A 27,927-nucleotide genomic window follows, 5' to 3' on the forward strand; every position below is an offset into this window, starting at 1 on the left:
TGTTAGTAATCTTTACTTCATCATTTTATGAAGAGCTTCTTGCTGTCTCAGAAACAATACAAGAGTAATAAGTATTATTTGGGTTTCTTTTGGTTGTAAGAGACTGAAAACCAAAGAAAGTTCACCTAGGCAAAAGAAGGAACTATGGGTTCCTGCATTGGAACCAGTAGAAGGCATCCAGCACAGAGGGACAATGGAATTAGGAAACTACTGCTCCCAGCACAAGTCCTAAGACTTTCTTCTATGCTTCTTTTACTTCTACAGTAGACTGACTTCTTCCAAATGACAGAGGACCTGGGCAGTAGCTCTAAAGTCACATGGTTTCACTGACAGAGAAGACCTGAGTCTCGTCTCCTGATTCCTATTCGGAGAAAACAAAAACAAAGGAACAAAACAAAATAAGTCTGTAAGAGACTGCGATAATCCAGCATTCATCAGAATTCTACCTTTGAGCTTATTAAATCTGGTAAGGTAATGTGATGGCCCAGCCTGTGTCTGGGGACTGTACCTTTTTTAATCGATCATAGCTGGATAAGAAGTTATCTCTGGAAGGATCAGCAAAATCAGTAGAAATATAGCAACACTAATTCAAATCATAAGATTTGAAAACATGGGTTGAGGGAAAGGTGATTTCCCCTATGGGAGTTTCTATTCTTAAAAGAAGAAACAGTAAATATCTACTAGGTTTTAATACTTTCCTTCCTTAGAAGGCACCTCATTGCCTAAAATTAGGGTGACCATGAATCCTAATTGTTTTTTTGCTTCTTCTGCTAAAGAAATGGTTAACATATTCCCACTATGCTCAGAGTTGTCTTGATTTTAACACTATAAAATATGCAATCACTTTACCTAGAAACCACTGCCAATCAAGTTCCAGGGATATATCTAATTAACTAGTATGTTCCCAGAAATTTTCCCAGTTTTATATACAGATTCAAATAAAGTATTTCTTTTATTAAGGAAATTACAATCTGATGGGCCACAGATTTCTCATCAGCAAATATATATACCATAAAGCAGTATAATGATATATTTAAAGTCTTGAAGGAATAGAACTATCAACTCGTACAAAAAAGATCAACCCAAAATTCTATTTGCAGTGAAATATTATTCAGAAATGAAGTGCAATAAAAACATTCTAATATAAAGAAAAACTAAGGTAATTCATCACCAGTATGTTCCTCTAATGGAAATACCGTGGAAGTTCTTCAAAACATGGGGAAGAAATAATATCAGAAATAAGTTTAGATAATCAGAAATGAAGAAAGCTCAACAGAATTGGTAAATATCTGAGTAAAGATAATTAGTTATTCTTCTCTTAAGTTTTCTATTTTAATGGTTGAAAGTTAAAATTATAACGCTGCTAATGGGATCTTCAATGCATGTTGCTGTAATATGTAAGACTGCATAACAGGGGAGAGTACAGGGCTTACATGTTGGTAAAATTTCTACATGCCACCTGGAGTGATGAAATTCTAATTCCATGTATCGTAAAATGTCAAGTAGATGTATTATAATATGTAGATCATGTGCTAGAATATATGTAAAGATATATAGTTAAACCACAGTACATAAATTAAAATGGAAGGCTAAAAACTTTCAAGTAACAGAAAAGAGACAAGAAAGGAGGAAGATAGGGATAGAAAACAGAGGAGTCACGCAGAAAACAAACAACTGTATGATAGACCTGTACGTGGCGATAATGATGCTAAACCATGGTCTAAATACAAATCAAAGAAGGAGATCGTCAGAATAGATTTAAAGATATGGCCGAACTATTTGCTGGCTACAAGAAACTTCAAATGTTATAGTAAAGGTAAGTGAAAAGTAAAACCATGAAAGAAACAATAGCATGCAAACACTAATCAAAATGAAGCTAAAATGGTCATATTAATATCAGACAAAGTGGACTTCACAGCAAAGGATGACCAAGGATACAAAGGTGCATTATTATAATAATAAAAGGATTGATTCCCCTAAGACATCATGATCTTACATATGTAACAGCAGAACTTCAAAATAGATGAAGCAAATATTAACAGAATTGAAAGGAGACATAGGAAATACTACAGTTGGTAGTTGCAGATTTAAATATACCTCTCTCAGCAACTGACAAAAATAACAGACAGGGAATTAGCAAGGATAGAAAACAACTCAAAGCCACCAACAACCTGACTGGATGTAACCGGCACTTGTAGAATACCTATCCCCAAAATGGCACAAATATGTATTCCTTTCAAGTACACACGGAACAAATTCACCAAGATAGCAGATATCCGGGGTCATAAAAAATTTTAATGCATTTTAAGGATTTAAAATGATACAAAACATTATTTCTGATACAAAGATTTGTGATCATAAAAAGAGAAATTAATAACATAGTTGAGAGGAAATTCCCCAAATACTTGGAAATTACACAGTTTTAATAATCTATTAGACAAAGAAGTCCAGAGGGAAATTAGAAGATACTTTTAACTGAATGAAAATAAAAACACAGTTTATCTAAATGTATGGGTACAGCTAAAGTGATGCCTAGAGGGACATTTTTAGTATTAATTGCTATTTTTTTAAGAAGATCTCAATTTGACCATCTAAGCTGCCATTTTAAGAAACTAGAAAAAGAGGAGTAAAAATGACCTCAAAGCACGAAGGAAGTGCATAAAAAAAGCAGAAGAAGTCAGTGAAATCTAAAACAGTAGAGCAATAGGTAAAACCATAAAACCAAAAGCTGGCCCTTAAAAAAGTTCAATAAAATTGATACACTTCTAGCGAGGCTAATAAAAAATGAATAAGAAAGGACACAAATGATCGGTATCAGGAAGGAAAAATGGGGTATCACTACAGGCATTTAAAAACAATAAGGAAATACTATGAATGATTCTTCATCCATAAATTCAGCAACATAGAAGACATGGATCCGTTCCCCAGAAACTATAAACCACCGAAACTTACCCAAGATGTAATAGAGAGCCTGAATGATTTTATAAACTTTAAACAAATTGCATTCATGTTTTAAAATCTTCCAAAAAAAAATCTCCATAGCCAGGTGATTTCACTAGCAAATATTGAAAAAAAAAAATAGCATCAATGCTATACAATCTCTTCCAGAAGATTGCAAGATGACAGATCACTTCACAACTAGGCCAGCATTATCCTAATATTAAAACACTAGGCAAAGGCAGTATAAAATGAATAACATAGATAATACTGATGCAAATATCCTCACCAAACTGTCAGCAAATAAATTCAGAAATATATAGGGTGCCTGGGTGGCTCAGTGGGTTAAGTGTTTGACTTCAGCGCAGGTTATATTCTCATGGTTTGTGGGTTTGAACCCTGCATCGGGCTCTCTGGTGTCAGTTCAGAGCCCGCTTCAGATCCTCTCTCTCCCACTCTCTCGGTACCTACCTTCCCCCTGTCAAAAATGAATAAACATTAAAAAAACCCCAGAAAAATGTAAAAAGAATAATATACCATGACTAAGTCAGATTTTTCCCCAGGACTAGAAACCTAGCTTAGTATTCAAAATCAATTTAATGCCTCATATTACCAGTCTAAGAACAGCCACATGATCATATCACTTGATGCAGAAAAAACACACGACAAAATTAAATAGCAATTTTTGATAAAAACTCTCAGCAAACGAGAAATAGAAGTGAGCTTCTTCAATTGGGTAAATAGTATCTATCCCTGTGCCCCTTCCAAAAAGGTAGCATAATAATTAATGGTGATATAAAATTATGAACAAAACAAGGTTGTTCACTCTCATCATTTCAGTCCAGCATCATACTAGAAGTACTAGGCAGAGCCATAGGGCAAAACAATTAGTAATAATAATAAAATATGCAAAAGATTAGAAAGCAAGATATAAAACTATTTCTATTCACAGAGAACATGATTGTTCATATTAAATATTCCCTAGGAATATCCAAAAAACCTCCTAGAAATAGTAAGTGAGTTTAGCAAAGTCACAGAAAAAAAGTCAACACACCAAAATCAATTATATTGCTATTGTTATATAGCAGTAGTGAGGAATTTAGAACATGAAATTTAAAATATTCATTTTAACATTTAAAAAAAACAAGAAACACGGGTATAAATCTATTTTACATATGGAATCTGCATGCTGAAAACTACAAAATGCTTACAAAAAAATGAAAACAAGATTGAAATGAAGGTAAAGGCATACTGAGTTCATGGATTAGAAGACTTGATATAGTAAATATGCCAATTCTCTCCCAGATAAATCTACAAACTTTTCTCAATTCCTGTAAAAATCCCAACAGGTCTCTTTGTGGATATAGGTAATCTGATTGTAAAATTTATATGGAAAGGGAAAGGAACTAGAAGAACTACAATGATTTTGAAAAAGGAATAAAATTGCGCTACCTGATTTTAAGACTTATTCTAAAGTTACAGTAATCAAGTCAGACTGATATTGACAAAAAGGTAGAGACATAGATCAATAGAACAGAACAGATCCAGAAAAAGTCCCATGCAAATATGGTCTATTGACATATTTGTACCTTTTGACCTTTTGACCAAGGTACAAATATAATCTAATTGAGAAAGTACAGTCTTTAAACAAATAACGTTAGACCAATTGTACATCCATATACAAAGAAATGAACTTTGAACTACATTATGATCATTACACAAAAATTAATTCAAAGTACAGTAAAACCTTGGATTGCCAGTAACTTGTTTTGCGAGTGTTCCACAAGACGAGAAGACATTTCTGATAAATTTTAATTCGATAAATGAATGATGTCTTGCAATACAAGTAGTATGTGATGCCGAATGTCACATGATCACAACTGAGCCAGTAGTCTTGAAATTCCCTTTGATATACAAGTGCTTTGGATTACATGCATGTTTCTGGACTCTTATGGGGTCTTACTGTAAATCACTGAGTTAAAGTTAAAAAGTTAAACTATGAAACTATTAGAAGAAAACATCTGGTAAAATCCTTATGATTTGAGTTAGGCAAAAATTTCTTAGACATGGCACTAAATACATGATCTATAAAAGATAATATACATAAATCGCATACCTGACATAAGACATATATCCAGAATATGTAAAGAACAATAAGAACTATATATTCAACAATTTTTTAAAAAGCAAGCCAAATAAGCAAAAGACTTGAAAGACACTTTTTAAAAAGTAAACAGAAAAGGCATCTAGAAAGGCATAAAGTATATAGAAAACTATATAGAAAAGGCAAATAAGCACACTGATGATGATTTGCATCATTAACCATTAGGAAAATGAAAAATAAAGCCATGATAAGGTATCACTCCACAACAGTTAGAATGACTAAAATAAAAATAACGACCATATCAAGTGCTAGAGAGGATGTAGATCAACTGGGACTGTCAATCATAGCTGGTGGGAGTGCGAAATGGGAGAGACATGCTGGAAAATAATTTGACAGTTATATATATAAAGTTAACATATACTAATCATATGACCCAGTAATTCTACTCCTGCATATATTTACCCTAGAAAAAATGAAAACATTTCCACACAAAAGCCTATAGATAGATATTTATAGTACATTTATTTTTTGTAGCAAAAAGCCCAACCTTGTCCAAATGTCCTTCAATGGGTGAATGGAAAATCCAACTATGATACCTACATACAATGGAATGCTACTTATAAATAAAAAGGAACAAATTATTGATATTTGCAACAACTTGGGTTCATCTCAGAGACATCATTCTTAGTGAAAGAAGCCAACCTAAATAGTTATATGATGTCGGGTTCCATTTATATGACATTTATGAAATGATAAAAGAATAGTGATGGAGAATGGATCAATGGTTACCAAGGGTTAGGAGTAAAGGAGGATGATTTAAAAGGAAGTATTAGGGAGTTTTTTGGGATGGTGGAATTGTTCTGTATCTTGATTATGATAGTTAGATAAATATATATGTGTGTTAAAATTCATAGAAGAGTACACAATATGTACCACTATTATATCAGTATGTACTGATTAGAAAGACCAAAATCTAAAACAGATAACAAATGTTGGTGAGGATACAGAACAACAGAAACTCATTCAGTGCTGGTAGGAATACAACATTATACAGTCACTTTGGAAGGAAGTTTGGCTGTTTCTTACAAACCTAAACCCAATCTTTCCATACAATCTAGCAATTGTGCTCCTACATCCCCAAATGAATTGAAAACATGTCCACACAACATTCTGTACGTGAATGTTCATAGAAGCTTTATTCATAGTCAACAAAACTTGAAACCAATCAAGATATCCCTCATTAGGTCAGTAAATGGTGATACATCCAGACAATAATAAGATAAGGATTCAACGATTCACTGATAAAAGAGGTCTCAAGCTACAAAAAGACACGGATGAAACCTAAATGCATACTGCTAAGTGAAAGAAGGAACTCTGGAGACCATATATTCTATGCTCCAACTACATTATATTCTGGAAAAATCAAAATTATAGAGACAGTAAAAAAATCAATGGCAGCTAGGGGTTGGGAGTGTTGGGGGAGGGATGAAGAGGTAGAACATGGGGATTTTTAGGGCAGAGAAATTATTATGTATGATACTGTAATGGTGACTGCATGAAATTATGCATTTGGCAAGCCCATAGAACTCTACAACACAGTGAACCTTAATAGTAGTAATAATGTATAAATATTAGTTCATCAACTGTAACAAATGCACTACTCAAATGCAAGATGTTAATAATAGAGGGAACTGTTGGGGAGGTGGTGCGGAAAGATGAAGGAAGGAAGTATACGGGAATTTTCTATACCCTCTGCTCAATTTCTCTGTACGTAAAACTGTTTTAAAAAATAAAGTCTATTGGGGCACTTGGGTGTCTCAGTTGGTTAAGCGTCCAACTTCAGCTCAGGTCATGATCTCACAGCTCGTGAGTTAGAGCCCCGCGTCGGGCTCTGTGCTGACAGCTCAGAGCCTAGAGACTGCTTCAGATTCTGTGTCTCCCTCTATCTGTCTGCACCAACCCTCCCCTCCCCACTTGTGCTCTCTCTCTCTCTCTCTCAAAAGTAAACATTAAAAAAATAAAGTCTATTAATTAACCCTCACGCACTGTTGGTGGGAATGCAAACTGGTGCAGTCACAGCATGGGAGAAAACAGTATGGAGGTTCCTCAAGAAGTTAAAAATAGAACTACCTTATGTTCCAGCAATTGCACTATTTACCCAAAGACAAAAAAAAAAAATACTAATTCATAGTGATACATACACTCTGATGTTTATAGCGACATTATCTACAATAGCCAATTATGGAAAGGGCCCAAATGTCCATTAACTGAGGAATGGATAAAGAGAATGTGATAATCTATATATATATAGCAAATTTACAGTGACATGGATGGAGCTAGAGAGTATTATGCTAAGCAAAATAAGTCAGAGAAAGACAAATACCATATGATTTCACTCACATGTGGATTTTAAGAAACAAAACAAATGAGCAAAGGGGAAACATAGAGAGGCAAACCAAGAAACAGACTCTTAACTATAGTGAACAAAGTGATGGTTACCGGAGGGGAGGTGGGTGGGGGATGGGTGAAATAGGTGATGGAGATTAAGGAGGGCCCTTGTGATGATCTCTGGGTGATGTATGAAAGTGTTGAATCACTATATTGTACACCTGAAACTAATATTACACTATATGTTAACTAACTGGAATTAAAATACAAACATTTAAAAAGTCCACTAATTAAAAGAAAAAAGTTAACTTTTATCATATATTAATTAAAAAACGAACATTTAAAACCAGACGGTGAAAGAATAATTCAGTTACCCAAAAATGTAAGTGGCAAGAAAACCCAGTTATAGACAGCACAAAGCCAATGCAGATTTTTGCAAGGAACATCTTGCCATTTTTTATCTTCCAGTTTCAATTAGTTAATGAATTCCTCTATCTATTCTCATGACTGATTTGAAATAAGCATTTCATATTTGTTTTATTTCTGAAGTAGGAAATTATTATCATGCAATCTTTGTTAATATTTCAAGACTGAAGCAGTTAGTTTCTTCTGTTGTTGATAACAGCACCATTAAACTGTGGTTCCTTTTTAGGAATCCTCTTTCCATATGTTGCAAACTCCTTTCAGCTGCTTCTCAAGAGTTATTGAGATAGCTTGAGATATTGTTCCACTACACTTATCATCCTCCACATTTTTATTGAAGATATTTCATTGGTATGACAACATGTCTGGATTAATATATAATAAACATCTTTTTAAGCAGTGGCCGGGCCTTTTATGATTTGTCATAGCCACACTATTATGATAAATTACCTTAACCAAGTTCAACTTGATAACTATGAAAAAGGTTACATTGTTCTTCAATTATCCTTTTAATCAATCTCCCAAGATAATCATTCTGCCTAAAAATATGTTTCTCAATACTAATTTCATTATCTAGGTGATTCTCATCACTAATCATTACAGTGAGAGTCTCCATATTCTTAACAACTTTTACTTTAACTTAAATGGGTGATTAGACTCAATATGCAGGATATTACCTGCACGGTGGTCTTGATAATATATTCTCCATCATAACTATCTTCACTTCATCCTACTAATAGATGTTAAAAAAGGGGAGAAGAAAAGCTCTCTTATTAAACCCTTCCACAGTAAATCATATATCTAAATGAAGATTACTTTTAAAAAAAGAGAGACATAATAAGGGACTTTATTTCCTCTATGCCAAGAAAACCCTCTTGTTAAATTTTGCTACACTGAATATCACTGGGCTTTTCAGAGTAGTAGAAGGGACATCCTTTCAAAATGTTGGCAAAAACATTTAGGGATCCTATGTTTTGAAGATATGGATTTATTTTTTTTTATTTTTTTTTAACGTTTATTTATTTTTGAGACAGAGAGAGACAGAGCATGAACAGGGGAGGGTCAGAGAGAGAGGGAGACAGAGAATCGGAAGCAGGCTCCAGGCTCTGAGCTGTCAGCACAGAGCCCGACGTGGGGCTCGAACTCACGAACCATGAGATCATGACTTGAGCTGAAGTTGGACGCTTAACCGACCAAGCCACCCAGGCGCCCCTTGAAGATATGGATTTAAATAAAAATATGAAACTTTAATTATGGAGAGAATAAATACATCTATGGCTCTCCCGGTGTTGTGGAGTATTCCTCGCTCGAGGACATCATTAGCACCGAAAAAGACCTCAGTAAAACATCTTTCCTGATTTTGCCCTGTCGCAGATCATGCCACCTCGTGACAACTGGCGGAACGTGGTGAACATTTGTGAGGAATTTCTGAAATTCCTTAGTACATCTCGGGGTGAACTCTCACCTTCCACATTACAGTATGTAAGAGAATTTCATACACTCCTCTCACTTTGATGACGGTTTTTCCTCTCTTAAATGATGTTTTTCTCACTCTAGAGCCAGTCTTTAAGTTGTGTTTATAACTAGCAATCATAAACTCGTTTTGACTTGATTTGGATTTTAGGAAGAATGCACCTATGCAAGCCTTCCCTTGTCATAGCGTCGGTTAGACACCAGCTCCGGATCCAGTCCCCAGGGTAAAACGAAATAGACTCTGCATCCTGGCTCTTCATATGTGTTCATTGACTCTAGTAAATAATTTAGTGTATTGAGTTTATTTTAATTGTTGTTATTATTTATACTTTAGGTTCTAAACATCGTAAGAATACTTCTGTGTCACCACGGAAACCTTTTGAAAATCATCTTTTTTTTTTCCTTTTCAAACTTTTTAACTTACATACAGCAAAATCACATACAGTAAATTTTGTATACAGAAAAATTAAGGACACGCTTTTGATGTTATTGTAAAATCACCCTTCTGTGTAGACCTCTATCTTACCAGTGAAGGGAAAGGTGGCGCACTTTCGCTCATTTGAATGTTAGATTTGGTTTTCAGGAAACTTTCTCATATCCTCCCTATCCCCGGGAGAGTAAACATATGCTATTTCCTTTAAAACAAGATCCTGTCCATTCGCTTGCCAAGGATTGTGATGGTTGGCAAGGAAAAGAAAAAATACATCCCACCGGTCTTTGTCACAATGACTTACACCAGCTTAAGCAGCAGACTTCCTAAACCAAGACTTATCACTTCAGGGTTATTTCCATGTGACCTGTGGAGAATACTCATGAATAGGAGGAGAAAGCATGTGGCTTTCTCTGCTGTAGGGCTGAACTCTTCGGTGCGAGACTAGAAGGCAGTCCTGAGTGTTGTGAAGTAATCATTAAGTTACACGCTTGTCATTTCTTGTACATTCACTCAGAACTAATGCACATCACTTTTTCCAATTATAATCATTCCACCATTTAACAAGCACAAAAGGCCTTAGATTCCAATTTGCCACCGATGCCTTGCTCTCACTTGCTTATTTCTTGGCATTTGCTAGGTTGTGCATGGCTCCAATAACACGGAGCATTCTCCTTTCCTAAAACAAACTTGCAAACGGAGGCGACAAAAACAGCTGGTCTCACGTTGAGGGCAGGACATTTTCACCATGTTGATAATTCTTCTGTTCTTACAATTCTTTGCTGCTGTTGTAAATACATATTATTTTTCGGTTTCCTTATTGCCGAAGCTAAACATAAATCACATAGTGATATGCTATAGGTTTCTGCCCGGGCTTCTCTGCAGGTCATATCAAACCTCCTGTGGTATACGTCTCATTTCATTTAGTTTCACAAATCTGTTTCTGTCTTCACAAGCACACACACACACACAAGCGGCAATCACCAGGCTGGGGAAGCACCATTGTCTTCGTACTTTGTTAGCTTCTGCTTCCTCCAGTGAGTATTAATATGCCGGAATGAGCTGTGAACATGCCAGCTTTGGATACGCTGCCTTAAACACGCACCACATATAAGAGGAAATTGGTATTTTCATTTGCTGCACATGCTTTAATGATATTAAGCAATCTAATATGGTACATACGCCGGATTTCAGTAATGCTTCTCTTGAGAATTTCAAACAGTAATGGCAATTTAAAATGACAGCCTTACATTTATATAGCTCCTTTCATCTCAGAGGCCTTTACACTTTATAAAGTTATATGGAGCAATCATTTCACTTACCCACCACAGAAATTCTGCCACCTCTAGGGCAGATCTGGGCTTACTTTCAAAATTGACTCAGCATTACAGATAATTATGACAAGAGGCAAAAAAGCAGCACAGTCAAGGAAAAACGGAATAGGGAATACAGAAAGATAAAATAATGTCCGAGAGAAATTTTTGCCAAAGGGAAGAATCAAGCAAACAAACAAAAATGCCCTGAGGTTATTTATTAACCACCAGTGCACAGGACTGTGAACTCACGTGGCGGCCAGTAGAGAGCATTTCAGGGATAACAAATTTAAGGCTAATTCTCTGAAGGGTGAATTTAGATCGGTGAATGTACAGTTTTGAAAACAAGTTAAGAAGTGTTCTTAGAGAGCCAGGAAAAAGGGCTTAAAGTTTTAAGATTCTAAATAGAGATGTGTCATGTTTCTTCTTGCTTAAAATACTACCAGTTTCTCTCTACTTTTACATACATCTAGCACTGGGCAAAGGTTTCCACACACACCCTTTGGCACCCCGATTTTGAAAAATATTTACAGAATATATTACATTAAAAGCTTTTGCAAAGGCCTCTCAGGATCTCTGTGATCACTTTTCCGTGTCACGGTATATTTATACACAAGAATTATTTAAAGAAAACTAACAAATTTACAGTTAGATCTGGGTACTTGGCTGTGCACTTACACGGTCTGAGTCATTTGAGGCCGTGTCTAGTGGGGGACAAACTAGACTCCAACCTGACACTGATGTCAGGAGTAATGAAACCCAAAGTGGTCACAACCAGAACTAAATGATCCATGGTCATGCCTGCCCCTCCTTCTGGGCTACCTCTCCCAACCTGCTAATACCAGTGTTGCTGGTCTGCCTACATGCCACAAACCTTTAAACCAGGACAATCTCTGCACCCCTGGGATACCTAGAACTATGCTAGGTCAGTACACGTCCTTTTTTATGTTTATTTATTTAATAAATTATATTAAATTTGAGAGCGAGAACACGTGCGTGCACACACACATGAGCAGGAGAGGGGCAGAGAGAGGGAGAGAGAAAATACCAAGCAGGCTCCACAGAGCCTGTCAGCACAGAGCCTGATGAGGGGCTCGATCCCATGAACTGTGAGATCATGACTTGAGCCGAAATCAAGAGGAGGATGCTTAACTGACTGAGCCACCCAGAGCCCTAGGGGTCAGGACTCTTTCAAACAGCTCAGGCTGTCTCAAGCCTTGAGCACTGTTGAAAGAAGAGCGCTTTGCTTTCTTTTTTATCCTCCATAGTGTTATCCTCCTGATAGCTCATCTACTATACTTGAGACTTTATTGAAAACCTTAGGGGGTTGTGGGTAAATGTGAATTCATTTGAGATATTTAGCTCCTAGCTAAATCTCATGCATTCTCCAAGAAATGTTGAGATTTGAGATATTCACAAAATGTAGAAATAGGTCAGTGAAGTGTTGCCATTTAGTAAGTTCATTATATAGGGGACACTTTTTATTTAGACATAATTGCATCACTTTAAGAAAATATAGAAGTGACATACCTGTTGAAGAATATCTGGAAAGGACAAGCGTATAGAAGAAAAAAGAAAGGATAACTCCACTGTTAATACCATAACAGTATTACGGGCTTCACAAAAGAGCACTCCCACCATTTTCTTGTGTTCATATATACCTACCCAACTTCCCATATTAAAAAATATGATGATCGTGGTATGCAGGTCAATGTTGCACAACCTACTCTCCAGAAAAATAAATAAAGCTCTGATTTGTAGCACTCGCCAATTTCTGTGTTGAAATACTCTCACTATGGCTGATTTCCAGCTACTAATATAAAGTCATTGAAGGACAAGATGGAGAGAGATGTGCACAGTGATTCTTACGTGCGGATATGAGCCACTCCAGCACATCACTCCACGTACTGATGGTGGCCATTCCCTCATCTGTGTTCATGAATGTCTTTACTTGTCAATGAATGTTCCTCTCAAAAGTCATTTCAAGATTGTATTCCATTTTATGGATATGTCCTAATGTATTTAACCAATCCCCTGTTAGCTATTGTGTAATTTTCGCTTTTATTAACAACACAGTGCTTAATACCTCATAATGTAATCATCATACACACTCCTATTCTCAAGGGAGCTCTACAGCAACCTCTTACAAACTAGGTAAGATGAGTGATGGAAGAGAAATTGCTAGGAGACTTGGGTCTCTGGTTACCTTAAATGGAGAATGAGAAACACTTGAATTAGCCACAGGGGCCCGGCAAACTTAAATGAGAGGTAGGTTGGGTAGGAATTCTGGCAAAGTGGAGTATTCCTATTCCACCATAGAGGAACTGTAAGCCCTATGTTAACAGATATTATTTTTAAAAGGAAACCTCCTGCACTGTTAAAACACCTCTCTGGGTCACATCTGGCTTATGTGCCAGAGTATTCTGTCCATAAGAGTTACATGCAATGGCCTGCCCTGCAGTGGAGTTCAAGATACTGGCCTCTCCCAGTATCTAACTCCCATAAAAAACAGATTTTATCTCTACTTTACTTATTTTTCAACAATCTATGCAATATTTGTTGAAGGTAAAACCCAAGTGGTGTTTCTAACATGACAGTTTTAACATCCCTTACAGTAGACAAATTAGCAAGTGATAAAACTCAGCTGTTCCTGCCCACTGATGGTATTTTTTTTTTTTTTCCTTTTCAGGTGATCCTGGAGTGTTTGAGTAGAGCTATCAGGTGTCTTTTCTCCTACACGACTTATTGCACATCTTTGAGTTGTCACATTTGTAATGTCCAGCTGTCAAGAGCTTAAGAAATGCCAGTCTGTCTAGTTAGGGGGAAAAAAGCCTATAGAAATATGATTTCCAGCAGGATTTTAGATCTAGGTTCCCCTAAACAGGAAGGAGGGGATACCTATGCTAAGAGGGGACCAACATGCCTACTTTCTGCTACAAACTTTACTTACAGCCCAACATGCAGCACTTTGGTATAACATCGTCCTTTTGAATGGTTTGCATAGTTGGTTTAAATTTCTAGCGTGTTTCATGTGCTTTTGAATACAGTGTAGCAAGTTGTGCCGTTGGAAATTATTTTCTTCTTTCTTTTATAAACACAGCACTGGTAGTAGAAGAACAGAGACAATTTCGAACCTCAAAAACATCCAGCCTTAAAAAACAAAAAAGCTGGGCGCCTGGGTGGCGCAGTCGGTTAAGCGTCCGACTTCAGCCAGGTCACGATCTCGCGGTCCGTGAGTTCGAGCCCCGCGTCAGGCTCTGGGCTGATGGCTCGGAGCCTGGAGCCTGTTTCCGATTCTGTGTCTCCCTCTCTCTCTGCCCCTCCCCCGTTCATGCTCTGTCTCTCTCTGTCCCAAAAAAAAAAAAAAAACGTTGAAAAAAAAAATTAAAAAAAAAAAAAAAAAGCATCCACCCCTTTTCACGCATTATGGACTAACGCCAAACTTTTGAATGCATTTTTCCTACGCAGCAATTGTTTTGCTTTGAAACGTCTATCCTTCGCAGCAGGTGATAAATTGCAGTACATGTTCCTCAAGGTGGACTATTTTGAGTTTGGATCGAAGAGCTGAGTGTTAATGTTACAATTCTAGCTTCTCCCCATGGGATTTCCCCACATATTTGAAAAGTAGGAACCTTTGTGGTGAGTCCAAATTTGTGGAGACTTAAGTGAGACCCTTTATGTTCTAGGCACAGTCATGTGCTAGGCACGGCAGGAGATCTGAATCCTATTTCAATTTATTGCAACTAGTAACAAGCCCTTGAGGAATCCAGGTTCTTGCTCTATAAAATGGAATACTTAGAGTTGATTTAATTCATCACAGAGAGATTTGGAGGATCAGACGAGTTAACGCATATGTGAAAGCACTTTGCAACTTTGGTTCCTTTACAAATGTAGAGCAGTTTTGTTCTTGAGTTCTAGAGTGGGAGGGCAGGGGAGAGACCCGAGGAATGGAATTTAAATGAAAGAACACTGTTCTCCACAGCACCGTTCTAAACTTGTCTGGAGACTGAATTCGGTGGGTGACTAAACATGAGAGGCCAATAAAGGAATTCAAGAGCAAACCAGCAGGCTAGGCCAAATCTAAATTATGGGCACTGAAAAGTTTACATAGACCCACATTTACACCGTTTACAATCGTAGGAGATTTCTATATTTTCTGATGAACATCATCATAGCCTTAAAAACCTGTGACTCCCAAGTTAGTTAAAAATCTCATGCCTGGGTTATATTTAAAAAGTTTACACGAATAGACTGGAGCAGGGATACTCAAACTTCATTGTGCATAAGAGTATTCTAGGGGCCCAGTCAAATTGGGACATTTCTGAGATTTACCCATGGCGATTATGAATTGAAACACCTGAGTGAGCCTCATGAAGCTGCATCTTTAGAAAGAACTGCTGTGAATCCAATCTCATGAATTAAAACTCAAGGTAGGAAAGTTCATGATGTGCTTAGGAGAGGGTGAAATATGGAAGTTTCACTTTTGGATGATGAGGAGGATGGTGAGAACATTAAGTATGAGAACACCGTGGTTTGCATAGGGATGCAGACTGTTGCTATTAATGGTACCCAGTTGGCTTGTGCCTCCCGATATCCATGCCCTTGAATAGGCTCCTCTGATGTCAGCTCTAAGTTTCGCTATATGACTTGCTTAGGATAGTTGGACAATAGTAAATGCGACATAAGCAGATAATTAAGAAGTTTTGGGGTGTGGGGGAACCTGGGTGACTCAGTTAAGCATCTGACTCTTTATTTCGGCTCAGGTCACGATCTCACAATTCATAGGATCACGCCCCGTGTCAGGCTCTGCGCCGACAGTGTGGAGCCCGCGTGGGATTCTCTCTCTCTCTCTCTCTCTCTCTCTCTCTGAATAAAATAAATACACTTAAAAAAAAAAAGAAAGAAAAAAAAAAGAAGTGTTGGGGTGTAACTCCTCTTGCAGCTCCAGCAAATCCGGTGACCATCATGTGAAGAAGCCTGGGCAACGTTGCTTGTGATCCACGGCCAATCACTTCAGTGCATTCAGCTGGTATCTGATGCCAATTACCAGACGTGATATGGAAGCCATTTTGCACCAACCAGCTCTAGCACAGATGACGTGGGCTATCCTTGCAAGATTGGATGGAGCTCTAGGTATATTGAATTTGAGCTTTTGATAAAACATTTATGAGGAACTCCCTCACAGATAAGATGATCTGGAGCGTAAGTGAATGGTTTGCAAAAGCATGCAAAAAAAAAAAGGGGTTTGGAAGTTATCTACTGACGGATTGTAATTTAGACTATGTATACGAGGCAGCACTTGGGTGACTCCGTCAGTGAAGCATCCGACTTCAGTTCAGGTCATGATCTCACGGTTCATGAGCTCGAGCCCCGTGCTGGGCTCTCTGCTGACAGCGGAGAGCCTGCTTCAGGTGCTCTCTCTTCCTCTCTCTATTCCTCCCCTGCTTGCCCATTCTCTCCGTCAAAAATGAATAAACATTCAGACTATGTATAATAAGAGCGTGAGAGTGATTCCAGGGGACCTAGAGTGGGACACTGACAACGACTTCCACTGGATTTTTTTCGGGGGAACAGTAAACAGCAAATAGCCCAGCTTTGAGGACTAGAAAGGCAGTTAGGCGAAGTCGGACCAGAATGAACAGAAAGCAAGAGGGAAGATACTTCTGAAGGGTCAGAGCAGAAAGGTATCAAGTGTTCAGAGGGGGCAAAAAATCACGGCTCGAAATAGGCTTGTGGCTTGAGCAGTTTAAATTGACGAGTGCTTCGAAATGATATGAACTTGACTTCAGGTTTTAATGACCAAAAGAAGGAGAGTTAGACCCTGAGTGCCAACTACCTTTTGAAGAGATGGGATGAAGTAAGATATGAGGATGAAGAGACATTTCTAAATATTTAGAAAAAGTTAATAAAAAATCTCTTATTGACACTTTAGTGTCTCATTAAATGAGACATTAATAGCTAAAGGGATGGATTCAACTTAAAGGTGTAACTTTTTTCTTATTTTGATATCTTAACCTATGATGGATTATCTTTGATATAATTTCCAGGAAATCCTTAGGAAAAAATACATACTTAATATTAAGTATCACTTCTTGAATTTCTTATTCTTGCTCCCTCCAAAACCTCACTAAAATGTCAGGAAAGCTTGGTTACTTGCTCATTTTTTTTTTTAATTAAGAAGAAATAGATCAGGCTAAAAAAAAAAAAAGAAAAGAAAAGAACACAACAGAATATTCTATCATCTATAATGGATGTCAACACGACTTTGGAAAGTCAAATGGGGGTGAATGATTCATAATGGACTTGGCAGTTTGGAAAAAGTGAAAACTAACTGCTTGCAGAGCCAGAAGCCAAAGAACAAGCGAAAACACAAAGCAGAATCCTGGATATGATTGAAAATTAAAGATACTAGGGACTTCAGGAGAAAAGAATTGAGGAAAACAGTAGGGTTTTATGAAGTCTATAGGCAACAAATGAGCTCCCAATTCTCTTCTACCCATTTAGCCAGGTAAGTACTCTTCCCAGGTCATCATGAACTTGGGTTTGTGAGATTAAACACAACTGATATCAAGAAGGCTTACAAAAAAAGAAGTATTTATAGTCCACATATTAAATGGTTGAGCTCACTAACCTCGAAGAACGTTGACAATTCTGAGCATTCTCCAACCCTCCATCCACTTCACACAGTGTCAGAGATCAAAATATTTGTAATCTAGAATAAAAGATGAGATACTGATGAGCAGAAAGGCTCCAGCAAAATGAGAACTTGGGAAAATACAAAATATGTTAGTAGATATTTTAATGTTGTTTAAAAAAAGAAGTCAAGGAAATCTCAGAGACAGAGAGAGAAAGAAGCAAAAAAGAGAAACGAACATAGAATCATGAAAACTTCAAAAGGAGAGAACAAAAGAAACGGCAAGGAGAAAATCATCAGTAAAAAAGTTAGAGACAAATTTCCAGACTAAAAAGACAAAAATGGACGGTTAGAACAGACTCAGTATAATGAATGATAAAACAAACACACCAAGGCACATTATTGTGATATTTTACTATAGCAGCAATTAAGACAAGATCCTAAAAGCTAACAGAATATAAAACAGACCTATGCAAATGATGAGAAATCAGAATAGCATCAAATTTGTCAACAGCCTTGCCAGAAACTAAAACCAATGGACCAAATCCTTTCAAATTCCAAGGGAATAATATTTCCATCCCAAGATTCTATAACTACCCAAATTATCAATCAACTGTAAAGTCATTTTATCATTAATTAGTCATGCACAATTTCAAAATATTTACCTCCTATGTTCCATTTTTCTTTTTTTTTTAATATGAAATTTATTGTCAAATTGGTTTCCATACAACACCCAGTGCTCATCCCCAACAGGTGCCCTCCTCCATGCCCATCACCCACCCTCACCTCCCTCCCATCCCCCATCAACCCTCAGTTTATTCTCGGTTTTTTAAGAGTCTCTTATGGTTTGACTTTCTCCCTCTCTTTTTTTTTCCCCTTCCCTTCCCCCATGGTCTTCTGTTAACTTTCTCAGGATCCACATAAGAGTGAAAACATATGGTATCTCTATGTTCCATTTTTCTAGAAAGTTTCTAAATTGCACGGTCCACCAAAATAACCAAAAGGGGGAAAAAAAGAAAGGCGTAAATTAAACACCAGAAAAAAAAAATGAGAGAAATGTTCTCAGAGAAATAATACAGGAAGTACTAGGTCAATAGCCGTGTTACAGTCCTGGCAACCAGTCCAGACTTAAGCTATAATTAAACCTGATATGTTTCAATATACAAAAACTGTGTTTTGAGTTCTGTTGGAGAATTTAGGGATGAAAGAGTGGGATACATAAAACTAAACAAATGGAAAGATAAGTCAATAATTGTAGGGAAGGTGGAGAATATACTAGAGCTAACATCATCTAAAGCAGAAAGTCACAATTTTTAAAAGTCAAGCAATGACAGGGGCACCTGGGTGGCTCAGTAGGTTAAGCATACGGCTTTGGCTCTGGTGATGATCTTGCAGTTCATGGGTTCGAGTCCCGCATCGGGCTCTGTGCTGACAGCTCAGAGCCTGGAGCCTACTTCGCATTGTGTCTCCCTCTCTCTCTGCCCCTCCCCTGCTCATGCTCTGTTTCTCTCTCTCTCTCTCAAAAATAAACATTCAAAAAATCAAGCAATGACAAAATAATCTTTAACAAAACAGAAAAAAATGAAGCATAATTGGAAAATGTAATAATAGTTAAATATGTAGGTAAGTATATGTATCCTCATTATACTCTTCTCTCTAGTTTTTCAATTGAAAATGTAACAAATAAAAAATAAAATTGATAGAAGTATTAAACATTTCTAAGTGAGATAGTGAGGTAAATACCAGAAGAAATTGCAAAGATTGCTGAAGATATTTATCACTGGAAAACAGAAATGATTGGTAGAGAGATGTGGAGTAAGACATTTGGGTAAGAACTTTCTTTCTGTGAATTCTAATCAATGTTTTGATTCTTATAAGGAAAAAAAAGGCATGAATTCCACTAAGATATATCTACATAATTGAACCCAAGTACTTGGGAATTTTTAAGAGCGAATTAACTGATACAAGAATAATTACTTGTTTCTTAGAGGGGAACCTATCTTTATCTAACAGAATAATTAAAGTTAACCAAAATAACTTTCACCATTAATTTTGGAGAGAATTCTGTAACTCTGTAAGTTGTTAGTTTCATGTATAGGCTTATTTTTTTATGTCACAGTTGGGGTAGCAATTCAGAAAGCCAACTGGGCTTCACTCTCAAAAATGGATACAATAATGTAGACATCACTTGCCCTGGGTCCCAAATCACTGACTTCTATAGTTAGAAACTGTCTTGGAAGTCATCAAAATCCAAAACTTTTATGTCATTGACAAGGAAACTGAGACATCAAGTCATTAAGTGGTATGTTCAAGTTCACTCCTTCATATCACCATAAAATTGCACAAAAAACACTTAGCAGCTGGCAAATCACATAACTAAATTTTGTCCCTTTAGTAAGATACTACCTGAAGTTGGACCTCATTTCCACTCAAGAGAATGACAATTGAAAGTGACTCGCTGTTGGAGGACCTAAAGATACTATATATTTCTATTTGGACATAGTATCTTTGTTTCAGGAAACACATTAAGACAAATTCTTTATTTGCACACATATAAGTCAAATATCCATTTAGAGTGTGGTCATTTGTAAATACCTTGTAGATATTACAAATGGTAAGTGTGGTTTAAAATGGGTCCAGCTGAATCTTAAAAGAAGGTAGAAATGGACTTTGTCATTGGCTGAATTGTTTCCCACCACAAAATTCATATGTTGAATCCCCCAGTACCTCACAACATTATTGTATTTGGAGATGAGGCCTTTAAAGAGATAGTTCTGTAAAACTGAAGCCATTGGCATGGGTCCTAATCCAAAATGACTGCTGTCCTTAAAAGAAGAGAAAATGTGGACACCGAAATGCCGGCAAAGTACACACGTAGGGGAAAGACCATGTGAGGACACAGTGAGAAGGTGGCCAGCTCCAAGCCAAGGAGAGAGGCCTCAGAAGAAACCAGAACTTGATCTTTGACTTCTAGCCTCTACAACTGTGAGAAAGTTAATGTCTGTGGTTCAAGCCACCTAGTTTCTGGAATTTTGTTATGGCAGCCTGAGCAAACCAAGGCAGACCTCAAGAGGAAGCGATGTGGAATAGAGTGGAGGTTGCTCTGTGTAATTAAGTGATATGGACTCTTACGGTTGTGCGGTCTGGGTAGTGGAGTCCGCTCTTATGTGTGTTTGGGGTGAGGGAAGTGAACTGGAAGGATGGAACCTGGCCTATGGCAGCCGCTGGAACCCCTCCTCACGTTGTATCCTGAGGAACTTACATCAATGGCAACTTCAGAAAAGACGCTCTTGCTGAAAGAGGATTGGCTGAGGGCCCAGAACTGTATTCCTTTGAATAAATAATAATGAAAACAATATCATATTTTGTTCTCCACGCTGGTAAGGCTGGAGTATGTATTACTCCACCTTTCTAATGTTTACCGATTTCTTAGTAGAAAAAAGTAGGGTAGTTGTCCAGACTCGGGCGGCCAAGGCTGTCTTTAAATGAGGATTTTACAGTACTTAGCACCATTCTGTAGTGAGTTTTTACTTACCGAAGATATTAGGATAAGAGCGGGAAAAGCTGTTACCTTCTCTAGTATTCTTTGCTCATAGCATGTTTGCTTATATACACGGATAACAAGCTTATATTTCTTGGTAACTCTAATTGTGAACATACGCAGTGCGTAATATTAGATAACACAATTTTCAAGTCAGACACCTGAGTTTGGCGTCTAGCCTCACACATGTGAGACCTTAGGTCACTTAACGTCTTTCACCTTAGGTATTTCACTTGTAAAATGAGAATAATACTATTATCTGATTCGTAGGACTGCTTTAAGAATTAAACAAAGTGCATATAAATCCATTAGCATGGTACCTGGAAGATAAATTATTCCTTAACCAAACTGAGAAATCCTAAATACCATGGAACTGCTTCATTTCTAGATGTGTATAGAGCTTTTACTAGCATGAATATTCTTAAAATCCTTTTAAACTGTCAAAAAAAAAAAAAAAGACCCACAACTTCTCTTCTTTTGCCATCTGAGGTTCAAATCTTTCATTATATTCACAAAAGTGGACATTTTCTTAACTCCGGAGAAGTTGTATTGCTTTGTAAGCATAAAACAGAATTAGTTTTATGTGGCATTGAGTGATTCCAAGTCCAATTGCGTGACAAAAACTAGCCCGTGTCTACCTGTGCCGCATAATCTGTTTATGCTGCATTGAAATATCAATTTAGAAATGCCACTTTCCTTGAGCAGCAAGTAATTATCTGGAAGAAACATATTTTATCACTCCCGATGGCTGCTATCAGGCAGCAAATCTTCAGTCCCCGGCACATGATCCCGTGTTTCCTTGCAAATTGTGCAGCCGAGCAGTACTGTACCTTAACACTTTTAAATAAGATCTTGACACTCGTGTCATTGTACAAGCTCGGATCTGGACGACAGGATTTTTTTTTCCCTTAATTTAAACGCACTATTTTTCATCAAATGACAAGCATACATTATGGTCTCCATTCTAACCAAGCCTCTAAAGGCTATTTCAATTTGACTAGAGCGGTTTTCTGCCAAATGGCTACTCTAAGTTACACTGTGCACATTACCCACCAGAAAGCACAGAGTTGATGAGAGTGCACTGTCAACTATCCTGCACATCGATATGGGGGTTATTTGATTTGAAATTGGATTCTAGCCTTCCTTGATCTGTTGTATAAATGGAGAAGCATGTGTTGGAGAAATTCTTACAAAGTTTATGAAGAGTGTGATGTACTTTCCCCCCCTAGAGTTTGTCTTTCACTTTGTTTGACTCCAGCACGAGCTCTCCTCTCAGTAATAAATATTCAAAGCTGAAAGTAGAAGAGCCCCCCTTTTTTTTCTTTAAATGGAAATAAAACTTAGGAAAAATTATTCTATGCATGAATTTCTTCTGTGATACGAGTTGGGTGCAAGTTGCAGACTTTTGTAGCAGAGTGGCTTTGTGACCCTTCTTTAAACATTTAAGACTTAGTTCAGAAGTTCACTGAATATGATGAGACATGATTCTTAAGTACGGAGCCTTCAAAAAAAGTATCTTCTAAATATATAATATTCTCAGCGAGACATGTCAGTCATTGTCAAGATGAAAGTCGTTTAAATGCTAAGTTCCTGGTAAACTGTATCTATATTGTAGGGCTCTATTCACAAAGCAATACCTTAGCTGTATGTGTAGAGCATACAAAAATATATCATTTAGTTATGGGACATACTGAACTCTGGATATTGTGATGTGAGGTTGGGAGGGAGGGAGTTTGCTATGCAAGTTACATGCTTATCATCAGTATGTGGATGGCCCTAAGGGCAGCATAGAGAACTTCAGAGAAAACATATTAAATGGGCATGGGGGAAGCATCCTTTTGACCCACATAAAAGGGTCTTTGTGTAGATCTCATGAGCACAAGATTTTATATTTGAGTGGATAAAGATGTGCAGTTTCTTTAGAATCAAAGGTAGATTGGCAACACTTTTAGTAAATGGCAAAATAATTATGAGTGTATTTGGTATTCAGTGTAAAACATTTATCACTTTGAATGGTTTTGGCATCAGGGCAGCTATAATAGGCAATCCCACAAGAATCCCTTTGTAATTTAGCATTAATTGATGTTCCTTTATTGTAACGACAGTTGATAAGTTAAAAGACACTGAATTGAAGAAGGAAAATAAAACACTTTGACCAGTCCTTTACTGCTTCTGCCAGTGACTGGAAAAAAAATTAGCTATAAAATAAAGCAGACAGAAACAGTGCCCAATTTTCTAAGGATAAGAGTGTGGAATGGCTGTGTTTGCATTTACATGCTTATGTGTACATATACTTGCTGAAGTAAAATCCAGTATTTAGCTTAGAAAAATGGACTATTTCTAAATATTTTAGAATAACTTGTCTTTTTTTTACTGCATGTGTGACAGATGGATTACTAATGGCCCTGATTCTTCATCCTTTTCTGTATCCATAGCCTTTGTGATGTGATGTTGCATCTTTTCCCATCAGTGGTTAATTCTATTTCCCCACCTCTTGGATCTGGACTGGACTCAGGACTTACTGTGGCTGATAGAATGTGATGGAAGTGATAGTCTGCCTAGGCTTCTACTGGCTTTCTGAAACCCACCCAGCTGCCATGTGAAGAATCCGGGTTAGTCAGCTGAAGGATGACACATCAGACACAGCTGAGTGATCCCAGTGGCGTCTTCCTAGAGGACCCAGCCTCTAGTTGACTTTGCTGACTGATTACAAATTCCCGAGCAAGCCCAGACAAAAACACAGAGTTTGATTCAAAGCAGAAAACCACACCTCTGATGGAAATCCAAGTTGCCAATCTCTAGAATAGTGAGCAGAAGAAATGGTTATTATTAGAACCCACTACGTTTTGGGGTGTTTTTTAAGGAAACACTCGATAACTATGTCGGCATGGTAGACTACAGAGGGACTAAATTAAGAAACAGAAGGGTAAGGGATTTGTTTTAATAGCATTAAGCTTCTGATGTAAAATGAATATTCTAGCCATACTAAACTCTATAATCTTCATATATTGTCCTGATTCCCTTAGCTTTGTGCCTGGAATGCTCTTCTCAAAGGTCAAATTGGACTCATCCTTCAAAGCAAAGGCCATGTACTCATACTCCATGAAGACTTCTGTTTTCCAGAGCCTGCTACTCAGCATTCCTAGAATTTTAGTTTTACCTATATGTCACATATCACTTTTCCCTTGCATTTGCTTTTAATATGAGTGATTTTTCCACCCTCTCCAAAAGGCATAGATGGTATCTTCTCCATCTGAGTAACCTCAAATCATTTTGTAGTACCTAGGCAAAACTAAACAATCGACAAATATTTGAATGAATAAATATTACAGGCTAAGAAACCACTCTGGATCCCAGCCTCTCTCTATGCTCCTGCTGTTATCGTAGGGAGTAGTTAAGCTCTTCAGAGAGCACTTAAACAAATATAAAGGTTTAATTCTCTTAATTATTACTGCTATTATATGTTTGCTTTATTTCTATGCATTTCCTCTTCCTATAAAATTTTTATATTCTGTAAAACAGGGTGTTTGAAGCTTTTTTGAATACATGATAGCAGTAAAAACAATATGAAGGTTATTTGGTGTGTTAAATTTTTAAAAGAAAAGAAACTTTTCAGTATTTATTAATTTTAATAGATACTATTTTCTTTGAAGTATCTAGATTTTTCATCTTCTGCCTTTTCATTCATACATTGTATCTCTGGTCTAAAGAACCAAATTTTCGAATTCATATAAATATAAATTTATATCAAGTTCTTTTATATATCTACAAATACAAAAAAAAGGTATTGGGCAACTTTAAATTGTTTTAAGTTAAGATATATAATAGTAGTTCAGTGTACATCTTTTCATTATCAAAGTGCTTTCCTTAGGTCTTTTAAAAATTGCTGGTATTGGGGTGCTTGGGTGGCTCAGTTGGTTAAGGTCCGACTCTTGATTTAGGCTTAGGTCATGATCTCACAGTTTGTGAGATTGAGCCCCACGTAGGGCTCTATGTTGACAATGAAGAACCTTGGGATTCTCTCTCTTCCTCTGTCTCTGCCCCTCCCCTGCTCATGCGTGCTTTTTCTCTCAAAATAAAAAAATAAAAATAAAAAAAGTAAAAAAAAAAGTAAAATAAAAAAACTAAAAAACTCAAAACTAAAAAAAAAGAAATTACTGATATTATGTTTCAATTTCATTTAAGATGTTTTCCTACTCATGTTATCTTCCATTGGCCAATTTTTGATGTTTCTCTGCTACCTAGAATCGTAAATATTAAGTTAACTTTCATATAAGTGAAATGGGAACAATTTTTGAAGAGTGGTGATGATTTGGTCAAATGTTCTCTCCCATAATGTTTATGAAATAATAATAAAGTTGAGATGATGACAGCTTGTTTACTGAAGAGATTTTTCTCAAGTTATTTAACTCATATAATCTACCTAACCTTAGGTAAGGTAGACTCATTTTACTCCTTTCTTTCTGTCACTACAGAAGATATTAGAAAGTTGGATTAACTCTGGCACCTATCATTGCTGCTTCATAATGTGAATAAAATATTTCTCCCCTGACACAATTACCAGTATGAACTTGCAAATGTCTACACTACTGTTTTCTAGACTGATGTCTGAGCCATCAGAAGTCTGAGGACATATTGCTGGGCAGCCCATGAAACTTTCTAAATGTTGTATTTTCATTCTTATGAGAATTTAAGCACACACACACACACACACACACACACACACACTTTTAACTAGTTAGAAACAGAAAACATTCATTTTGCCAAAATAATAAAAGATATTTGCTTATTCTAAGACTTTAGTTTTAAACTGGCCATTTTTGGCCCTCTTGGGTCTAGCACAGATAATCTCTCAAGTTCAAGGTAATTTATCCCACTAGAAGTGGTTCATATATTTCTTGAATTGGGAAACACTAGTCTATAACAGAAATGGATCAACTTTTGGTCCTGACGTTCTGATGGACGCTGTTATCATGGAGTTTCAATAGAGTAAGGAAAACTGACAAAAAACTAACTAACCAATAAATAGATTCTTTGAATTGGTGGTGCATACAAAGACAATGTGCAAAAACGACAGGCAGTTTTAAAACCAACCTCATGATCACTTCGGTGAGTTCAGTGGGTGACAGGAATGTGTGCCTGGGGGCAGGTGTTTGCTTTGTGTGATTTGAAACTCTGGCTTAAGTAACTCGGGCCATCTAGGAATTCCAATACAATAGTCCTCTCTTTATCCATGGTTTCACTTTCTGCAGCTTTAGTTACCCACACTCAACCTCAGTCTGGGAGCAGATGATCCTCCTTTATGAACTATCATCAGAAGGTCAAAAGTAGCCTAAGGCTATGTCACAATGGCTACCACCCACCCCAATTCATCTCATAATGTAGGTATTCACCTCACATCATCACGAGAAGGGTGTATACAGGACATACAAGATATTTTGAGAGAGACCATATTCACCTAACTATCTCGTTATAGGGTATTATTTTTTTACTTAATTATTGGTTCTTTTTTTAGTCTCTTTACTGTGTCTAATTTAGAAATTAAACTTTATGAAAGGTATGTCTGTGTAGGAAAAAAACAGTATAGATGGGGTCCAGTACTATCTGTGGTTTCAGGCATCCACCAGGGGTCTTGGAATATATCCTCTGTGGATAAGGGGGACCACTTAGGCTTGGGTGTATATGTAACCCACCGATGTTCCACTTCATATGATTAGTGACAGGACTGCTATAGTGTTTGTTCTCTAATATAACATGAAGAAAGTTATATTTTATGTAAATAGAAGGGAGCATCATTATTTTGAATCAATATACAATCTGAGAGTAGTAACTCTTAAATTTTGTTTTTAACGTGCTAGAATAGGCAGACAATCTTAACTATGTCCATGTATCTGCCTTTGAAAAAACTTGAAAGCTTATTAGGTTTAAGAAATCCCCTAAGAATCTCAAAATACAAGTTTTATCCGTATGTTTGCCATGTCTATACCTCTTCTGTTTGGATACATACTCAAACTTTCATAGAGACCATGCCCACCACTAGCAACCAGGCAGAATTAATAGTTTTTTCCTCTAATCTCATAGAACTGATATCTACTTCACACCATTTGCATTACAATTGGTCATTCTTACTTTGTTTTGCTTCAAGAGGCCCTGACCCTTAAAGTCTAAGCATTATTTCACAATTTTTATAAGGGCATTTATGGTTATATGGCGGGCACTAATCAAAGTTCTTTTCAAGTATTAGCTAAATCAACACTCACAGCATAATGCGGTAGATACTCTCATTAACTCCATTTTACAGATAGGGAAACTGAGACACAGAGAACTTAAGTAACTTGTCCAAGGTCACACCACTAATGGTAGGGCCAGGATATGGATACAGTTAGTGCAGCCCCAGGGCCCGTGCCTCATTCACCACATAATGATGTCTCTCGTAGGTAACAATGGACATTACCTAAGTAAATGAACCCTGGGTACCATGGAAAAAAACAGTTTTGTTATTTTTTAGCAAGAGTATATTAAGAATACTTGTGATGGTTGGTTTTATGTATCACTTGGCTAGGTTATAGTACCTAATTATACAATCAAACACTAATCTAGGTGTTGCGGTGAAGGTGTTTTGTAGATGTGGTTAACATTTGCAATCAGTTGACTTTGAGTGAAGATTACCCCTGATACGCAGGT

At 36.9% G+C, this 27,927-nt stretch overlaps 1 long non-coding RNA gene across 1 annotated transcript; it reads right to left on the bottom strand.

Moving 5' to 3' along the window:
* LOC125911579 (uncharacterized) lies at positions 1-27,607 on the bottom strand. The gene is made up of 3 exons (XR_007454369.1): positions 27,504-27,607; positions 17,700-17,780; positions 1-361 (listed from the first exon to the last, which is right to left on the bottom strand). It is a non-coding gene; the product is annotated as an uncharacterized LOC125911579 (long non-coding RNA).
* Positions 27,608-27,927: the final 320 nt, after the last annotated feature.

The sequence above is a fragment of the Panthera uncia genome, assembly GCF_023721935.1.
Source record: "Panthera uncia isolate 11264 chromosome C1 unlocalized genomic scaffold, Puncia_PCG_1.0 HiC_scaffold_3, whole genome shotgun sequence".
Classification (NCBI taxonomy): domain Eukaryota; kingdom Metazoa; phylum Chordata; class Mammalia; order Carnivora; family Felidae; genus Panthera; species Panthera uncia.